Genomic DNA, 19,383 nt, shown 5'->3' on the forward strand with positions numbered 1-19,383 from the left:
AAAAAAGGAATAATATTTCCACTCAAATTCAGTTCTTAATATAACATCATCACTCATTATTTACATGACATTTTTTAATGGTTATTTTATAGTGATAGTCAATTCTATTATAACTTCTTAGATGCTTGTTTAGTATTTTTAAAAATAATATAATTGCTGTCTTATTTATTATAGAGGAGATTTTTAATGCTGTATCAAAAGAATATTCATATAATTTCATGTAACTACAGATTTTCACATAAATAACTATACTAAGTTGGGAAATTAATATAAATAAGAGAAAGGGAAGAAACTGCACATTACATAAACATTTTACAGAGAGCATTTAGTGAGACTATGGCCTGACATGAGGGCCTTCTGTGGAGCAAATTCAAGAAAGAGTAGACTATAGGATTTGTGCAGTGCCTTGGGTGCACTGAAAGCCAAGTTCTTCTAGGCTCTTGGTCCAGCCTTCATAATTGTTTTTCCTACTATTAATACATTTTATTGAGATATAAATTGCAAACAATGAAATAAATCCCTTTTAAGTGCACATTTTGATGAAATTTGATAAAAATATGCAAGTATATGTACATGACAACATGGAACAATTTCACCACCTTAACCAGTGTCCTTTTCAACCAAACCTCACCCACAGAGAATCACTTATCTGCTTTTCAAGACCTAATCATTAAAAACACAGTCACATTGAAAAAGAGCTTCAAATTGTTTTGCTCCTTAGAAGAGGCAAACAATGTTAAAAGACTCATGTTTAAGATGATTAGTCTTACACATGTAATTTATCAAAATACTGCCTTATTTAATGTCATAAAATGTCATGACATAAGCATGTCATGGCCAAAAAAAAAATGAGTCAAGGTGTGAACCTTAATCAATTTTTTCCTTCCTTCCTTTCTTTCTTTCTTTCTTTCTTTCTTTCTTTTTCTCTCCTTTGCTCTTATCTCTCATCTCTCCCTTTTGTGGGAGATCAAAGACAGTCTTTTCACTATTCAAGGTGACCTCCCATTTTCCCCCTGAGAAAATATTGAGAAACACTGTAAATCAAGACTATTTTTAGTAATATAACTTACAATTAGATCAGACTGTGGTCAATATAAAGGCTTTTCATACAAAGTACTTCTATTAAACTCATTATTTAACTGTTATTTATGCAATGAAGTGATTTTACCTAGTGATAGATAATAATATCTAAACTTTTATAAGTCTATTGACATAGTTCATGTTACTTCTATACCTAGCCATGATGTTACCAGTCCTTTTCTCACTCAGGCCAAAGTTCTCAGTCGCAGTTAATATAAGCAAAAGCATACTTTGACCAGAAAGGACATTCTTGGGACTTTCGAGCTATATGGTCCTTGTTCTAATACCCTGTTCTTCTTCTTAGTGTTCATTTATTCATTTTATGACATTATATTGCAAGCTTATCTTTTATATAAAATACTAGTGACATGAGGCCAAACGAACATCTTGATTCTAGAGCATGATGTGGCAATGCTAAGTATTTAAATTAGACATTTTTTTTATTTGTATAAAATGCATAATCCACAATGCATGAAGGTCTATTTTAGTCATGTCAGGCTTATTATGTTGTTGTCTCCTGCCAGGCTATAGATTTAGTACTGTCATCTCTCACTTTTTTTTTTACCCTTTATTGATCAGTGCACTATTATGAAAGAGGCAAATATTGAGTGCTTAGCACATACAATTATTTTTTAATTGATTAATTTTAATTAGGTATATATGACAGCAGAATGCATTTTGATTCATTGTACACAATTGCAGCACAACTTCCCATTTCTTTGTACACAATGTAGCATCACACCATATGAGTAGTCATACATGTACCTAGGTTAATGATATTCATCTCATTTCACCATCTTTCCTGCCCTAATACCCGTCCCCCCCCCATTATGGATCAGCATCCACTTATCAGAGAGAACATTTGGCCTTTGGTTTTTTGGGGATTGGCTTACTTCACTTAGCATGATATTCTCCAGCTCCATCTATTTACCTGCAAATGCCATACTTTTATTCTCTTTTAATGCTGAGTAATATTCCATTGTGTATATTGATGTTTCTTTATCCATTCATCTATTGAAGGGCATCTAGTTTGGTTCCACAGTTTAGCTATTGTGAATTAAGCTGCTATAAACATTGATGTAGCTGTGTTACTATAATATGCTCATTTTAATTCATTTGGGTATAGACCAAGGAAGGGGTGGGATAGCTGGGTCAGATGGTAGTTCCATTGCAGGTTTTCTGAGGAATCTCCATACTGCTTTCCAGAGTGGATGCACCAATTTGCAGTCCCACCAGCAATGTATGAGTGTGCCTTTTCCCCCACATCCTCACCAACAATTATTGTTGTCTGCATTCTTGAAAACTGCCATTCTAACCTGACCTGTGAGATGAAATCTTAAGAGTAGTTCTGATTTGCATTTCTGTAGTTACTAGAGATGTTGAACGTTTTTTCATATGTTTGTTGATTGTATGTATATCTGTTTCTGAAAAGTATCTGTTCAGCTCCTTAGCCCATTGATTGATTGGATTGTTTGTTGTTTTTGTGTTAATTTTTTTGAGTTCTTTAGATATCCTGGAGATTAGTGCTCTATGTGATGTGTGTGGCAAAAATTTGCTCCCAAAATGTAGAATCTTTCTTCACTTATTGATTGTTTCTTTTGCTGTGAAGAAGCTTTTTAATTTGAGTCCATCCCATTTATTAATTCTTGATTTTATTTCTTGTGCTTTAGGAGTGGTAAGGAAGCCAGGGCCTAATCTGATATGATGAAAATTTGGGCCTATTTTTCTCTATTAGGCCTAGGGTCTCTGGTCTAATAGATGAGGAAAAGCAGGCATAGTGACAAAAATTTATCCAGATTTACAGATTTTCATCCCTACTTCTGTGTAACTGGTACCCTCTTGCTTTTCAGCACCATCATCACACCCATATACATCAGAAGCATGAATTCCATTATGTAGCTCCAAGTCCCAAGAGCAGTTCTTACCTTATTACATGAATAAGAAATAATATAAAACAATACGTACCATGGTATTAGTAATGTGGATAAAAAAAGCAATAAGATAATAATATGACACTACCTTGTTTTACTTTTTCTTTAAGATACTGACTTTGTAAATCTGCACAAAAATAGTTATTTTCCCTAAGTCAGAACCTCAATATATTTTATAAACAGGTAATGTGGAGTGAATACAAAGTAGTATCTCTACTATAATTGTACACTATTTTGAAAATAAATACATTATTTACCTGGTCAATGCCATTTCAAACAGCTTTCCTGGAATGAATATTTATCCAAATGACTACTTTCATAACAAAACATTTTAACCTTATCCATGTAATTGCTTTTCATTATCAGGACAAAATTTACTTAGCAGTGTTTTCACAAATATTTTAAGTTATATGTTTAACATTAAATAACCTGTTCTAAATAAGTCATATCACAGTGAATTTTATTATATTTGTATATGTATGTTTTCATACCTTAGAAGTAAGAAGTTTATTGAAGCATAACACATATCCAGGAGACTAGAAACTCTTAGCGAACAACCTAATTCGTTTTAACATTACCAACGTTTGAGGGAATCATTTTGTTTCTCCTCTGAGTTGCTAAATATACTCTATTTGAAGATAATCAGAAGATTGACTTCTTTCATAACATTTTAGTTTTATACATCTTGAAGTACATATAAATAGAATCATAAAAGATATAATCTTTGTGTAGAGAATCCCATCTCAACATTATGTGAGGTTTACCCATGCTGTGTAAAGCAAAAGTTAGTTCCTTTTCATTCATATATTGTGTTCTATTTTGTGAATATTTCAAAACACATTCAGTCACTTTACTGCTAATGGACATTTGGATAGTTTCCAATTTTTAGGTACTACAAAGCAGGCTTCCATAAAAATCTAGTAATCTGATGTTTGTATCTTTTGGTGTCATATGTGTGTACATTCTTAATGTGAAACTAGGAGTAGAATTGTTGACAGGGTCATAGGATAAGTATATTTTCAGCCTCAGTGTATACTGTTAGTTTTTCATAATGCTTGTACTAATATGTTGTCCTCTCATCAGTTTACACAAGTTTCACATATTCTACCTTCTCCCCAGATCTTGAAGGAATCCATTTTACAAACTCTACTCAATATAGTGCAAACTTCCCTGAAGTACAATAATGTTGTAAGCTCCTTTATACAATATTAGCCATTTGCTTAGTCTCTTTTGTGAGGTTCCTGTACATTTTTTTTCTTTATACATTAGATCAATTATAATTCTCTTATTTATTTTGGGGAGTCTTATTTACAAACATTATAAATATAGTACTATTTAATTGACACAAACTATACATATATAAAGAGTAATTTGACAAGTTTTGGCATGTACATACACTCATTAAGCCATCGCAATGTAAAAAAAAAATACAACTGTCAACCTCAAAAATTTCATTTTGATCCTTCACAATCCCTCACACCAGCACTTCCATCCCTCCTTTCTGGTCCTTCAGGCAATAACTGAACTGCTCTCTGTCACTATGAAGTTTTCATTTTTAGAATTTCACATGAATGAAATCATAAAGCATGCGCTCTTTATGTTTAGCTTCTTGACCTCAGTACAATTTAGAGATTTTTCTCTACTTCTGCATATATTAGTGGGTCATTCCCATTGAGGAGTCATTTAATGGGTATAGAGTTTCAGTCTTGCAAAATGAAAAAAAAAAGAAGTTCTGAAGATCCATTTCACAGTAATGTGAAATTATGTAACCTACAAATAGAAATAGTTAAGATGGTAACCTTCGTGCATTTTACTATTATAAGTATTTAATGTAAAATTTTAAACTTTATTTGCTTGAGCAATTATTAAGTGTCATTAAAATATGGAAGATTAGAGAAAGGTGTGACTTTCAAAAACATGATGTGATTGAATTTTCTATTTAGCCACACTTGGATTTTAAAATCCTATTAGAGTCAGGAATGGATATTGGTACTCATATGGAGAATCATATTTGGAATACAGTGGCGAGGTGAGGCAACAGATGTAAATTTAGCAATCAAAAGGACATAGACAATATTTGAAGTCAGGAAACTGGAGGAGATCACCTACAGGGAAAGCGCAAATGAAGAAGAGAAAGGGTTTCACCACCAGTAAGGATATAATCCAGAACTACTCAGGGCAAAAGATAAATCATCAAATGAGACCAATACTTATAAATAAGGAGTGTTTAACTTCCATGCTTTATTGTTTGTCTTTATTTTACCTGAAGATTTCAATTAGTAACGATTAGCTTCAGATATTTACACTTGTAGAGTACCTAAGATTTTTACCTGCTTATAGGAGACTACATATTTTCATAATTTATACTTCTTGGATATATTTATAAATCATTTTTATAGTCCTAACCTGTTTTGTCATACTTCTTTAATTTGTACACATGATGAAAAAAATGACAAATATAAAATGCAATAAACCCATCCCTTCTATGCAGTTGATTCTTTTTTCAAATGATGGTAGTGCTCATCACCATTAATTAGCTTTCATGTATATGGGAAGCAAAGATTACATCTTCATGTCATTGTAAGATCAACATATTGCTTAGATCATTAGAAAGAATGATACAGATTGAAACTGTGTTCTTCACTGGTACTTTTTTCTTTTTTGATCTAGCGTTCATATTCTCTTGGAAACAAGAATATGTCATTCACAGTTATAACCAGTTAATGCTCCCATAAAAGTTGAATGCTTAAAAATCTGAAAAAAAAAAAAAGCCGTGTGACACCCTTCATTGCTCCCACAAAAATTAAAGGATTGATTGTGTCTGGGCCCCTTTGAAGATTTGGGCAAAGGAACAGTAGAATATTTAACAAGACTTAGAAATCCAGCACAGTTGGTCTCAGACTCTGGGGTATGTTGCAGGCATCATTGATGTGGCTTCTGGGCAAAATAGAGATATAGAATGTTCAGTTGACTTTTATCAAATAGTAAATGAAAGAGACTTAATAATACTGATATCTCATTAGCATATAAATGGTGGCCTTAATATTGTCAAATTTAAAAACAAAGACATACAGGAGCTAAGTAAATGTTTTTATTGGAAATTTTTCTTGATTTAAAATCATACGTATGTGTGGAATTTTATTTGTTGTTGTTTCTTTGTTTTTAAGCCTTAGCTACAAGTGCAAGGTTCAGAGGTATTGACATATATGGGATCTGGCACTCATAAATTCAGGCTTTCTTTAAAAATATTAATATCAGCTTTGAACAAAGATAAACAATCAACCAGAATTGAAAGAAGAAATGTAATTTGCCTGTTTGGAAAAAGTTTATAAGGGTAACAGTGACCAGATTTAACATGCAAGTGCCATCATGATGAATGTTTACAACACTTTTTTGAGAGCCAATTATACTGTTTTTTGTGCAGGGGCTGGAGATCAGCCAGATCAGTTGTATGCACAAAGCCGCTTTGGATCTGTCTTTTCAAACAAGAGCTGCAGAAAACGAGACAGCAAGGTTGAAGCTTTATCCCACTCTGGTAAGAGAAGCTTTCTTTTTCTTTGTGTGGTGAGAGTTTGATAAGAAATCCTTTCAAACCATAATGTGGTCAGGCAGAGGAGAGGCTCTTCTGTGTATCACAAGACATAAAATGTTTTTTTTTTTTAATGTTTTCTTGGGGTGTTTTTTTGCCTTTATGTTATAGCAAGATAAACTGATGCACTAAGTCCTCTTGCACATGTTAAATCTGTATTGGAAGTAGGGGACTCTTAAACTACTCCTCTGTCAAATGAAATGTGGGGTTAGTTTATGTTGAATACTATGGATCTCCTGGTTGGGATAAAGAGGACAATAAGATCAGTATTTTGATGCCATGGTTGAAAGTGAATCCATGTGTTTAAGTTCTCTCATGATCAATGGTGTTATTAAAGCCTAGCAGATCACCTCCGCCCAATTGGTCCTTTGGTTTCATTGCAGACCCTTTTGAAACACTCTAAGCTACTCATCTTAAAAGTTGATAAAGCTGGAGATTCTAATTCTGTGAGAGTTAGTGTGTATATGACTTTTCACTTTAGCACAAATCATATCACTAAATAATATAACTGCAGATGTAAACAGAGTACAAGATTTTTGTTGTTCACATAAAATTTGGGGCTTTCAAACTGTATCTAAATTCATGTCTATGTTAAATGATAAAAAAAAACAAGGATATATATGTATATATAGAGAGATACACATAAACATGTATAAGTATATATGTATCAGTAATACAAATATTCAATATATGTATAATTAATTTTAGATAGTGGTAAGTATATTAAACAATGTAATAGCATGGTAATGTTACATAGATTTATAGTTTTTAGTTTGTAGTTGTATAACTTTTCATAGTCTTGGTAAGCATTAGTTCAAAAAACAATGATGACATAATCATCAAAAATATTTTATGGGGCTGGGGCTGTAGCTCAGTGGTAAAGCACTTGCCTTGCATGTGTGAGGCACTGGGTTCGATTTTCAGCACCACATAAAAATAAATAAAGATACTGTGTGTTCATCTATAACTGAAAAATATTTTTTAAAAATTTTATAATCAAAAAGCTGCATTTGAAGATTAATCAAATTTTTAAAATGACAGTAACTTGGTTGATGCAATCTTAATTCTTCTGAGTTGCTCAGTTGTACCCATGATTTAATTCAGATATCTGTTAGACTAGAATATAACACTTGCCAGGGATTACCTCAGAGTGGCAGTCTCAGTTTCAAAAATATAAGCAACTTGCCATGCCTATCTAATTGGTTGCTATTACATATTCCTGCTCAGTTGATCATTTCTATAATGTATTTATTGAGTACTTTGCTGAATATATCAAGAAGGAAAAATGTATGACTTATAATAGAAAAGAAATATCAAATATTTATACCAATTTAGCAGAAATTTATCAAACATGTTTGAAAATAACTAATTTATAGGAAGGGTATGGTTAAGGAAAAGCAGAGAAGGGTGTGCAGAGTCAGGAAGAGTAAGAAATAAGAATTAATGTAATGAGAATTAATTCTTCAGATTTAAAAAGTAATTTGCCTTTTAATGCATGAGCTTACCAAACAACAGCAATGCCATTTTCTTGTCTTCGCCTTCATCTAAATTATGCAGGCATTTAAGACAACACATTTTTAGTATTTCTGCTATGTATGTGGTACTAAAAGAAAAATAACAGCTTTGCTGTGAAATGAGATTCTGGTATAAAGGAGAGCTGAGACAAAAAAAAAATATCATTAATTATATTATTATGTGGTTTCTGCTCTCTAAGAGATTGTTGCTGTAGGCACCTGAAGCAGGAAACCAAAGTAAAAAGTACCAATTCCCTCAGACTCTGTCTTTCCCACTTTTGAAGTGACTCTTAGATGGAAATAATATCCTTTGGGGGTGAGAACCACCCTTAGCAGTATATATACATATTTTTTCCATGATTTTCTTTGCCTTTAGAAACTGTAATTGTTAAAATATACACACATTCTGAATTTCAGACGGCAGGAAAGAGAAGCAGGTATGGCACCTTTGCCCCTGATGACTATGGCACTGCTGGATCTCTCAGAATATCCTACTTTCATGCCTTTAGTTTTGTTACACATGCCCCAAAACACTGCTTTTTCTTTTGTTCTCATGCCCACATTCTGCTTATTCTTTATGGCTCAAAGTAGAGGATACATTATGTGAGTTTTGTCTACCCTTCAAGCCTCAGAGTGATTCCTGGTAAAAGTCCCCCATCTTAGAACCTTCTTACCACTTTATGATCATGGAGAAAGAACTAAAATTTATGAACAGAATGCAATTCATTACTCCCAATTACAAAAACAGTAAGAAAGCTTTGTCACAACTTCTTTCCTTTCATACATTAAGAAGTACACATTTTAGTAAGTTCCATTTTTTTCCTAATTCTTCAAATTTCCTTTGCCTTCTTTGCCCTCCTTCTTTCCTTATAGTTGATAATATTCCTTTTAATTTCATTGAGAAAATAGAAATTATCTGATGCCCTCCCCCTTGTCCTTTTGCCTTTAAATCTACAAAGCTTATTCAGTCTGCACTCAACAATCTCTGCTTTCCTCCTTTTGTGTTGATATGAAACACCCCAACTTCCATGACTCCAACTTCTACCTCCTCTATTTCTGACTTCTCAGGTATTTTACTCTGAAATCCTTCCTATTGGAAATCTATGTGAATTGCAAAATCCACCAATCCATGGCTGTAATGAGCATACCTCTCTAGATGATATCCATGCATTTGCTACCTACACAGACTTCTCAAAGAGATTTTACCAATACCATGCCCATGTCCTTACCTTTCATTTTCTGTAAACTTCCTGGGTCCTCATAACTCTTCCAGAATTTCTAAGGTAGCTACATGACTGACCTATTGCTAAGTCCACTGGACACTTTTCAGTGATCATCTTGTTTCCTACTGTGTTAGTCAGCTTTCTATGGTTGTGACAGAAACCGAGATCACAAACCAAATTAAAATGGTTAATTGGAGCTCATGATTTAGGATTTACAGTCCATGGCTGCTTGGTCCTCTTGCTTTGGGTCTGTGGTGATACACTGTATCACAGCAGAAACATGTGGCACAAGAAAACTGTTCTCTTCATGGCTGCTAAGAAGCAAAAACAAAGAGAAAAGAAAGGAAGGGGTTGGGGTTCCAATATCCCTTACCAGGGTATGCCTTAGTGACCTAATTCCTTCCACTAGGATCCACCTTCTAAAGGTACCACTGCCTCACATTGGTGCTGCAGGCAGTGACCAAACTTTTAGCATGTGGGACATTTAGGGGACATTCACGTCCAAAACATAATACCCATCAGTACTTAAGTGTTATATATCAGTCCTCATTTAAAGATTTTTTTGCCCTTTTTACTTTCCTGACACTCTTCTAAGAAATTTTGTTTTGTTTATTTAATTTTTTTTCTGTTTTTTTTTTTTTAATAACTTCTTTTCATACCCCTTCTCTTCTAATGGACTATACTCTTAAGGGATCCTCCAGACACTGTGCTGAGCCCAGTATTTTCTTTTTTGTTTTTCTCTCTCCCTCTTTCTCTTCCCCCTTTCCTCCTTTGCTCCACAGTATTAAATACTATAACTTTTTAAAATATTAGCAATCTTACAGGGAACCCTGATATGTATGAAGAGTTTGGTGCATTCACTGACACAAAATGAGTATATTTTACAGGCATATTATATTTAGGGTTAGTTGGTAAAAAATACTTTCTCCCCTGAATAACTCAATTAGGTTCTATAATGTTTATATTTTAATGTGTCTGCATCAGAGTGTTGAATTTTACTATTTTGTGTAAATAACTATTTATTTAGATAGGAAAATTAGCAGAAATGGAGAAAGGGAAAAGCATGTAAAGATGGTCAAATAAATAGGTTTTGTTACTAAAATATTCATACATTTTAACAAAATAAATACTGAAGCCTGAGAGGCATGTAGGAAAGATGCAAGTGCTAATTTAGTTATCTTGATTTTGATGTCCATGACATCAAAGTAAAGATTCCTAATAGTCTTTAATTAAGTTCAAGTTAATTGTATGAGAAAAAGGTTTGGATGTGGAAATGTTGGGCTCTTTTGGATTATAAACAACAAGGAGAACAGGAAATTGTCCCGCCATTCTCATGGAGAATATATTTCACAATAGAATACTCTCAAGAGCAAGCACCACTTTTATTGAGGAATATTAGTAAGTCACATAGTGTACCACTCCAGATCGTGTTTGACAATTTGTCCAGTATTAAATGTCCAAATCTAATTATAAAGCTGTAATAATGAAACAGCATGGTATTTGTGAAAAAATAGACAAGTAGATCAATGGAATAAGAGTACAGAGCCCAGAAAGGCACAATCATAGTGAACTGATCTTTAGGAAAGGAGAAAAGTCAATATGATGAAGAGGAGATAATCTTTTGTACAAGTGGTTATTTGATAACTAGAAAACCACATGCATAAAGTGAATTTAGACAACAAAACTTATACCTTTACAAATTTAATTCAAAAATTGATCCCAGATCTAAATGTAAAATCCAAAACTATAAAATTCCTAGAAGATCATATATTTGACTTTAGCCATGGTCCTGGCATTTTAGGTGCAACACCAAAGTCACACTCTATAAACAAAATTAATAATAAGCTGGAGTTCATTAAAATTAAGTTTCTGTTTATGAAAAAGTGTGAAGAAAATGAAAAGATGAGCCCCAGAAAAATATTTGCAAATGAGATTGCTATGAAGTATTATTATTCAAAATATACAAATAGCTCTTAAAATAGAAGAATTCTTAATGTTTTTAAACAATTAAGATAAATAAATAAATAAATGGGACAAGGACATATACAGGTAGCAAATAAACATATGAAAAGATAGTCCATATTATAAGTCATAAGGAAATTGCAAATTAAAATAAGGTAACACTCTAGACTTATTATAATGGCCGAACTCCAAAACACTGACACCACCAAACGCTGGCAAGGATACAGAGCAATGATTTATCGCTGGTGGAAATGCAAAATGGTACCACCACTTTGGAAGATAACTTGTCAGTTTTTTACAAAACTAAACATACATTTTTTATAAATTTCAGCACTTGTACTTTTTAATATCTCCCCAAAGCAATTAGAAACTTATGTCCACTCAAAACCTGAATATGAATATTTATAGCAGCTTTATTAATAATTTCCAAAGCTTTAAAATGACCATCAGGAAGTGAAATGAAAAGTAAACCATGGTATATACCTGGACATTGAAATATTATTTAGTGCTATAATAAGTGAACCATGAAAAGGCATAGAGGCAACTTAAATTCACAATACTAAGTGAACAAAGTAAATCAGAAAGGGCTAAATGTTCTATTATTCTAACCATACGATATTCTGAAAAAGGCAAAACTTTGGAGAAAGTAAAAAGACCAGTACCTGTGAGAGGTAAGGAAGGAAGGAGGAATGAATAGGCAGAGCAGGGGATTTTTTATAGTAGATCTATTCTGAATAATTCTATCATGGTGCCTACCAAATATATCTTTTATAGGTTAGTCAAAACCCATAGGATGTACAACATCAAAAGTGAATTCTAATGCTAACTGTGGGCTCTGGATGATAATGATATGTCAGTGGAGGTTCATTGATTTTAACAAATGTGCCACTCTGGAGCAAAATGTTGATCATAGGGGAGGATTTGAGTACATAGGAGAAGAAGGAGTATGAGAATTTTGTACACATTCTGATCAATTTTATATGAACTAAAGCTGCTCTAAAAAAGAAAAGCCTATTGAAAGTGAAAAACAATATTGAGGGAAAAATAGAGCAAATACGGAAGAATTTGTAGATTGGAAACTCATACAAATGTGTTCTTTCTCCCCAAACAATATGTTAGATTTAAAACATCAATAAGTCATATTAGCATGTATGTATATACATAGATTAAACGATTATGAAGCTTTTATATGATTTTAAAGCCCTATTTTAATAGTTATCAATAAGGTTTCTTCAAATCCACAACTGATGGTAGGTTATTGATCATATAGCATATCTAATTCCCAAACCTAATCATCTCGTCTCTGAGTCCTAGTAGTTATACATATTCCTTCCAGATCCACAGGGGCTACAGAAAAACCCAAGGTCTTCATGAAGCTACGTTTCTAAAATGACAACCTATAATTTTGTTATCTGGAGCATATGAGACAACTTTGTTTATATGCAGTGAGAACAAGAATTAAGTGATAAAAATAGCTTTATGGACAAATGCATGTGGAAAAGATTAGGGTTAAGTATGTTTTACTTGAGGACTTGTGATTTTTTTTTTAACATGTACCATTCATTGTCAAGAAGGAACATTTGAAAGGATATAAACAATACTTTTTAAAGTTGTTTCCATCAATTAACCCTCTTTTTTTTTCCCCCATAGAGAGTATCTTAAAGCAGTTCCTTAAGTAACACACTTTGGAAAATAATGTGGTACGAATTACTTAGACTTTAGAAAATACGCTTTAATTTTCATCCATATGTACAAATGTGAATATTCGCACTAGTCCAAAAGGTAGTAGAGTATATTTAACTAGTATATCTGATCCTGTTATTTCCTTGAAATAAAAACTCCTTAGAACAGGTGCCATATTCCACATCAGCCAGCTATATCCATCTCACCCTTGTTGTTTGTCTCCATGCTCACTATCCTCCAGCCACATGGTTGTCTCTGGAATTCCCTGAGCACATCAAGCATGGGCTTGCCATAGTACACTCATATATTTACTCATCCCTCTTCCATAAACATCATTCTCATAGGTCCTTGTGGACTACTCCCACATTTATTTGCCTTAAATACAACCTCAGATTGCTACAGCTCTCTCATCCTACTTGATATTTTATTATTTACCTAATTGGTTTCTTTTTCTCGCTCAGATTAAGTCTAATAATTTATGGGAAGTGTGTGAAATATTCAAGAAAAACATTAAGATTTTATTACATTAAATGACATGGCATTCTTCCAGTTGGAAGATCTACTTCATATGGCATGTGAAGATACCCAAAACCTATGTCATACTTTATGGCCAGCACATACGCACATGTTCACATAATATACTGTAAATATTAAGCAAGTTTATAACATTTATTTAAGAAAGTATAAAAAAGGATTTGTTTTTTGCTGATTAATTCACATACATTTTTATTTTGATAAGAATAAAATAGTAATTTTCATCATACAAATAGTTTATGGACGCTGTTATTATTTATTTCTTTTTATAGTAATTTGTTTGTGGTAGAGCCAGGAATTAAACCCAGGGTATCACACACTCTCTACCACTGAGCAATACCCCCAGGTCTCTTTTATTCCTCTTTAATCTTTAGTCAAGGCTAGTAGATAAGCCTGAGGTCCTGTGTGTGACAACCTTTGTTTTAATTCTGCTGTCATTTACTGTTTGTGAATTTGAGAAAGGAATTTAAACTCCCAACTTGGTTTTCTTATCAACATAATGAACATAATATTTTCATCTCTATAAGGGATTAAGATGAAATAAGAAAAAAACATACAAAATACTTAGGAGCATCTAGCACACATCATAACAGTTTTGTCATTACTACTTTAAGATGTTTCAATACTTCTGATATCCAATGCCAATTACTTTGCATGATAATGCTCATCAGGCAACTGGTCTTCTTTAAATACTTTTCTTAGATTATTTTTGTGTTAACTGATTTTTTCCCAGTTTTTAATAGTCATCATTCTTATTGTCTGCCTGTTTCTAAAGGTGACTATTTTCCTCTGTCACATACCTTGCATGTGCCAATACAATCAAATATTGAGCCCTACAACTTTCTGTCTCAACACCTCTCATTCCTGAATCATCTTTTTATTAACTTACCTGTGATTTGTACATTTGTAACTTTTCACCCAAATTATTGAAAATTCACCAATCTGTTCTCCTTATTTTTAGTGTTTGTCCCTACCAAGTTGTCCAACTTAAGTACTAATCATATCAACCCTACCAAAATAATGGCAACAGTGCTGAAATTGGGAGTGAGATGAATACCACTGTAAGTCCCTGAAATTCCTAATTTCAATTTTTAGGGTTTTCTGTGACACTATTTGCAATTAATGCCTACAACCAGTGACATGATGGAATTTGTCATCTCTGCTCCACACATGTCCTTCTAGACCAGTAGGCTAGCCAAAATACACTTCATAGTGATGGAAGAAGTGTAAGAAAGCCCACTCAAGGACTTCTCAAGGGGCCATTATGGTCACTAATATTGTATTGGTCAAAGAATGTCAATAGCAAAATCCAAAGTCACAGGAATGGATATAGAGTAGGAGGAGAACAATAGTGTAATTTGCTCCTAGTAGCTAAAGAAATTCTGAGAAATTCTATTGTAAAAGAAACATTGGTGATTACAAGAATATAACACTCTAAAAGTCTCATGTTGAAAATGTAAAATAATCAACATGAATCTGTTGGCTACAAAGAGATTTATATTTGTATAATAAAGTAAAAAATCATATATATAATGAAAAAATAGGATTTTAGCCTTTTGCCTACATAAGTTTCAGTTATTATTGCAGAGTGCTATTTAGGTTTTTTTATGTCTTCATTAGTTTACTATAATTATACATAATAGAAGTGTTCAGAATGTTACATTCACATACGTATATAACAATAGTACTCATACAAGTATAGAGCATAAGTTAGTCAATTTATGGCCTAGTTCTTCCCCTTTTTCCCCATTTTTTCTTCCCCCTTGATTCACTACCTCTGTTTTACTGATCTCTCTTCTGTTTTCATGAAATCTTTTTTTTTATTCCATTTTGTTCTCTAGCTCCCATGTGAAAGGAAATAATCAACCACAGACTTTCTTAGTCTGATTTATTCCACTTGGCAAGATGTTCTCCAGTTCCATCCACTTGCCAACAAATTACGTAATTTTATTTTCTTTAAAACTGAGTACAATTCCATTGTATGTATATGCTACATATTCTTTATTCATTCATCTGTTCACTTTTAAATCATATAAACTATGTTGTGAATTATGAAAACTAAAAATTTTATCCAGTAATATTGATATAGCAATATCAATGCAATCTCATTTTTGTGTGGTGGGTATGTCTTGTTTGATGTCCAATTAGAAAGACCTTTTCAAGCTCAATTTAACTTTTCAAGGGTGATTGTATCATTTCATGAGTTTCCTGTAAAGTTTTAAGTAATCTTGTACTTAGTTTGTGGAACTTTCTCCTTGGGAAGGCTGATCATTTTCTCCAAAGATTTAACCTCTTTACCTATTTTAAGCGAATATCTTCTTCAACAATATATATTTTGTTTCCAAGATGTTAAGCAAAGAATATAATGAATTGACACTACTCCTTAAAAAAATGACATGATGATATTAAAGAGTAGAACAATTTGTATTATAGATAAATTATACAAGTAGTATCAGGCTTCAGTATACGTAAATTTTAACTTCATTATGAATTTAACCTATGTTTTTTTCCTGCTAATGAATTAATATGTATTCCTACTTGCAATTGGTTTATATTTTCATAGCCAAGTATTTTGGAAACTGTAATTTTTCTCTTTACCTCACTTTTAACTATTTAAATTAATTATGCATTTTCTAGAATTTATGTTCGCCTTAGTTTAGTACATTAAAGGTTCAATTTGTTGTTATAACTACTAGTGAGTACAGGAAATAAACTCTTTGTAATATTGTTCTATTTGTATTTTATGAGTTTCTTGACTATAAAATAAATATGTGTACATATACCACTTTTCATTAGAAATATAATCTATAGGTTATGCAGGTTTTGCTTTTCAATTAGCTAATATCTAAAGTCATCATCTATACATATTTTGCTTAAAGAAAGACCTTACTGTGGATTTCCACCAATAATGCTAATTTTAGGATGCAAGATTTAAAGAAACAGCTTTGGAAAATGTTTTCAAGGAAGTGTTTGAACAGAAATAAAGGAGGCTTTTATATTACAAAGACCATTCATTTGTCTTGAGGGAATTTTGGATCAGAGAGTGGAAAATGCAAACTACACACTAAACAGAACCTGCAGTAGAACAGGAACGATGGTTTCAAATCCTTTATCAGAAATTAGACTATGACACCCTGAAGTCTTTAGAGATGAAATGAAGTGGCACCATTAATGTGTGTGGATATCATTTTCACAGAACATGCAGCTTAGAGTTCCCTAGGGTGAATATACCATTAGGAAGGGACTATGTCTTGGGCTTTTATTAACATAATTTTTCTCCAAAAATGCCTAAATTGTACTCTAATAAAACAACTTGGGTTTGTTTATTGATTTATTTAGGATGAAATCAAACTAGAAATATGTGACCCGTTAGGATAAACATTTGTATTCATAAGTATTTAGAGATGATATTTAATTTTAAGTAACACAGTTTTTAGTTTCAAATGTAATCTTAGTAGAGTCCGCATATAACTCCAAAGCTCAATAGGACAGTTTAGAAACTCCTATAACCATGATATGCAAAATAGATAGAGCCATTTGATGATAGAATAGACACAGAAAGAATCATCAAAACTGACAATGAGAGTCAGGCTGCAGGCAGAATTCAGTGGGAGCAGATTGGTAGCACAGCTGCTCCTCACTTCAGTCACTAAGGTAACTCAAGTCTGAGAAGGGCCTCTATGTTGAAGTCACAGAGTCTTAGATATAGAGTTCAGGCAACCTTGGTTTATATACTAGGTCTCATCTTTTACCTTATTAGATATCTAAAGTTATCATCTATACATATGGTTGATAAAGTTACTTAAACTCGACTTGGGAGGCTGAAGCAGGAGAATTGCAAGTTTGAGACCTGCCTCAGCAATTTAGCAAGACCAAAGTAACTTAGTAAGATGCTATCTCAAAATTATAATAATAAAAAATAAAAAGGAATGGGAATGTATCTCAGTGGTAAAAAGCTCTGGGTTTAATTCCCAGTACCCAAATCCAAAAACAACAACAACAAAAAGACATATTTGTAAGAATGAGACTTTGAGGGAAATAGTGCTATAATTGTTCTAGATAAAATTTTAGTCATCTGTTATATTTTATTTTTAATCAATTACAATGAATATATTAATATTAACAATTTTATGAGGAAATGTTTGGTTTTCGTTCAGTTTTACTTGGCCAGATTATACAGCACAAAGAACTTCTAACCCATAAGTATATTACTTCTATTGTTTTTATTGCTCATGGTATATTATTGTCATAAACAATTGGATTTGATCTTTTATTCTATTTATAAAACCCTGTGTTTAGGGCTGAGGTTGTGGCTCAATGGTAGAATGCTTGCTAGTAAATTTGAGGCCCTGGGTTCGATCTTCAGCACCACATAAAAATAAATTAAAAAACAAAGGTTAAAAAAAAAACTGTGTTTATTTGTTCTTATAATTACCATACATTGGTTATTTTGCATCATATCTGAAGTTAAACAATTTTTATGAAACAGGAAAATGAATTTTCTTCAAGTTCTCTTACATACTACAATAAACAAAAGTTGGTCTAAATTGCATTACACTTTGCAAAAAAGATATAGATGGTGATAGATGGACAGGCAGATGACATATATGTAACTCTATTGATTTTCCAATGAGCCACTTGTAAATCCCAAATTAAGCCTGTTCTTGAGTCAAATTATATATTCCATGAGTTGAAGCTTAGGATTTTATATCATATTAAATTATTATTTTATTATTTCTTATTATTCTTTAAAATTTGGAATTTAATATGCCATTAATTACACACAGAGATAGATACACACATACATAATTACTTACATGGAATCTCCTATGTAAGACATTTTTTTAAATATAAAATATTACTGACTATATCCTGGAAAGCAGAGGACTGTAGAATATTAATTGCTTCATTGCTTCTCAGGCTATATCGACCACGTCTGGTGCAGGGGATGGAGTCGGGGTCACTCTGCATAAATTGGGCTGGCAACAAAAGACCACACAAACACAGAAATACCTTTTCTGGGGGTTGAGGAAGGCTCGGAAACCTCAGGTGTCAAGTCCCATGCTGGGGGACAAGAGAAGCAAGGGAAGCAAAAGAGAGTGAGCACACCCCAAACCCCTGTATTTATTAGAGGAAAGACATTTGATATAATATTCCACCCAAATAAGATAAGGGATTGTGTTACAGGGAGTGTAGCCCAGTCCCATTGAGTGACGCCAAATCCCAGAGCTGCACTTCCTTGCAGAGTGAAGGTAAGGCCCACTTTCTTCCCACTGCGTGCAACACCAGTTCAGTACCCCCTTTACTCAAGGCTAAGGGGTTGTGCTCAGTTCCTGTTCAGGGCGGCCCCCTACAAGGCTAGTCTTACTATGATATGAAAAGAACCAGAATATTTTAGTATCAGGATCTTGATGCCTACTTCCTCACTGTAACAAACTAATGGGACTTTCCAGCATATGTTTGAGAGTGAGCCAGGGATGGGAATGAGAACCACTCTTCCAAGATTGCTTTCTGTTGTCCCCCAGCCCTACTCTCTATAGATGCACAATTAAGAACAAATACAGTAGAATCAGAGTCAGAGAGCCTTAGTTCAAATATTAGTTTTGTCACCTCCAAGCTGTTAAAACTTGAACAATTATCCTTAAGTCTACTAATTATATTTTCTCATCTTTAGCATGGAGATAATAATATCAATTTATAAGATTAAGTGATATAATCTAGGAAAATAATTAAATATGAATTATGAATAATATATATATTTTTTGTTTCTATAATTTGTCATAAAGTGATTTGAAGCTGAGATTTTATACTATATCAGTTTTTATATATACCATGTGAATAAAAATGTTCATCTTTTGTGACATTTT

General features: G+C 32.8%; 1 protein-coding gene across 2 annotated transcripts in view; it reads left to right on the top strand.

Moving 5' to 3' along the window:
* Nucleotides 1–19,383, top strand: part of Mgat4c (MGAT4 family member C) — a 783,513-nt gene that overhangs the window by 330,510 nt on the left and 433,620 nt on the right. For both annotated transcript variants that reach the window (XM_048804350.1, XM_048804344.1), the window contains exon 4: nt 6,436–6,546. The gene's annotated coding sequence lies outside the window, so the exon portion shown is untranslated. The remainder of the gene's footprint in view (nt 1–6,435; nt 6,547–19,383) is intronic.

The sequence above is a fragment of the Marmota marmota genome, unplaced genomic scaffold (genome assembly GCF_001458135.2).
Source record: "Marmota marmota marmota unplaced genomic scaffold, marMar, whole genome shotgun sequence".
Taxonomy (NCBI): Eukaryota; Metazoa; Chordata; class Mammalia; order Rodentia; family Sciuridae; genus Marmota; species Marmota marmota.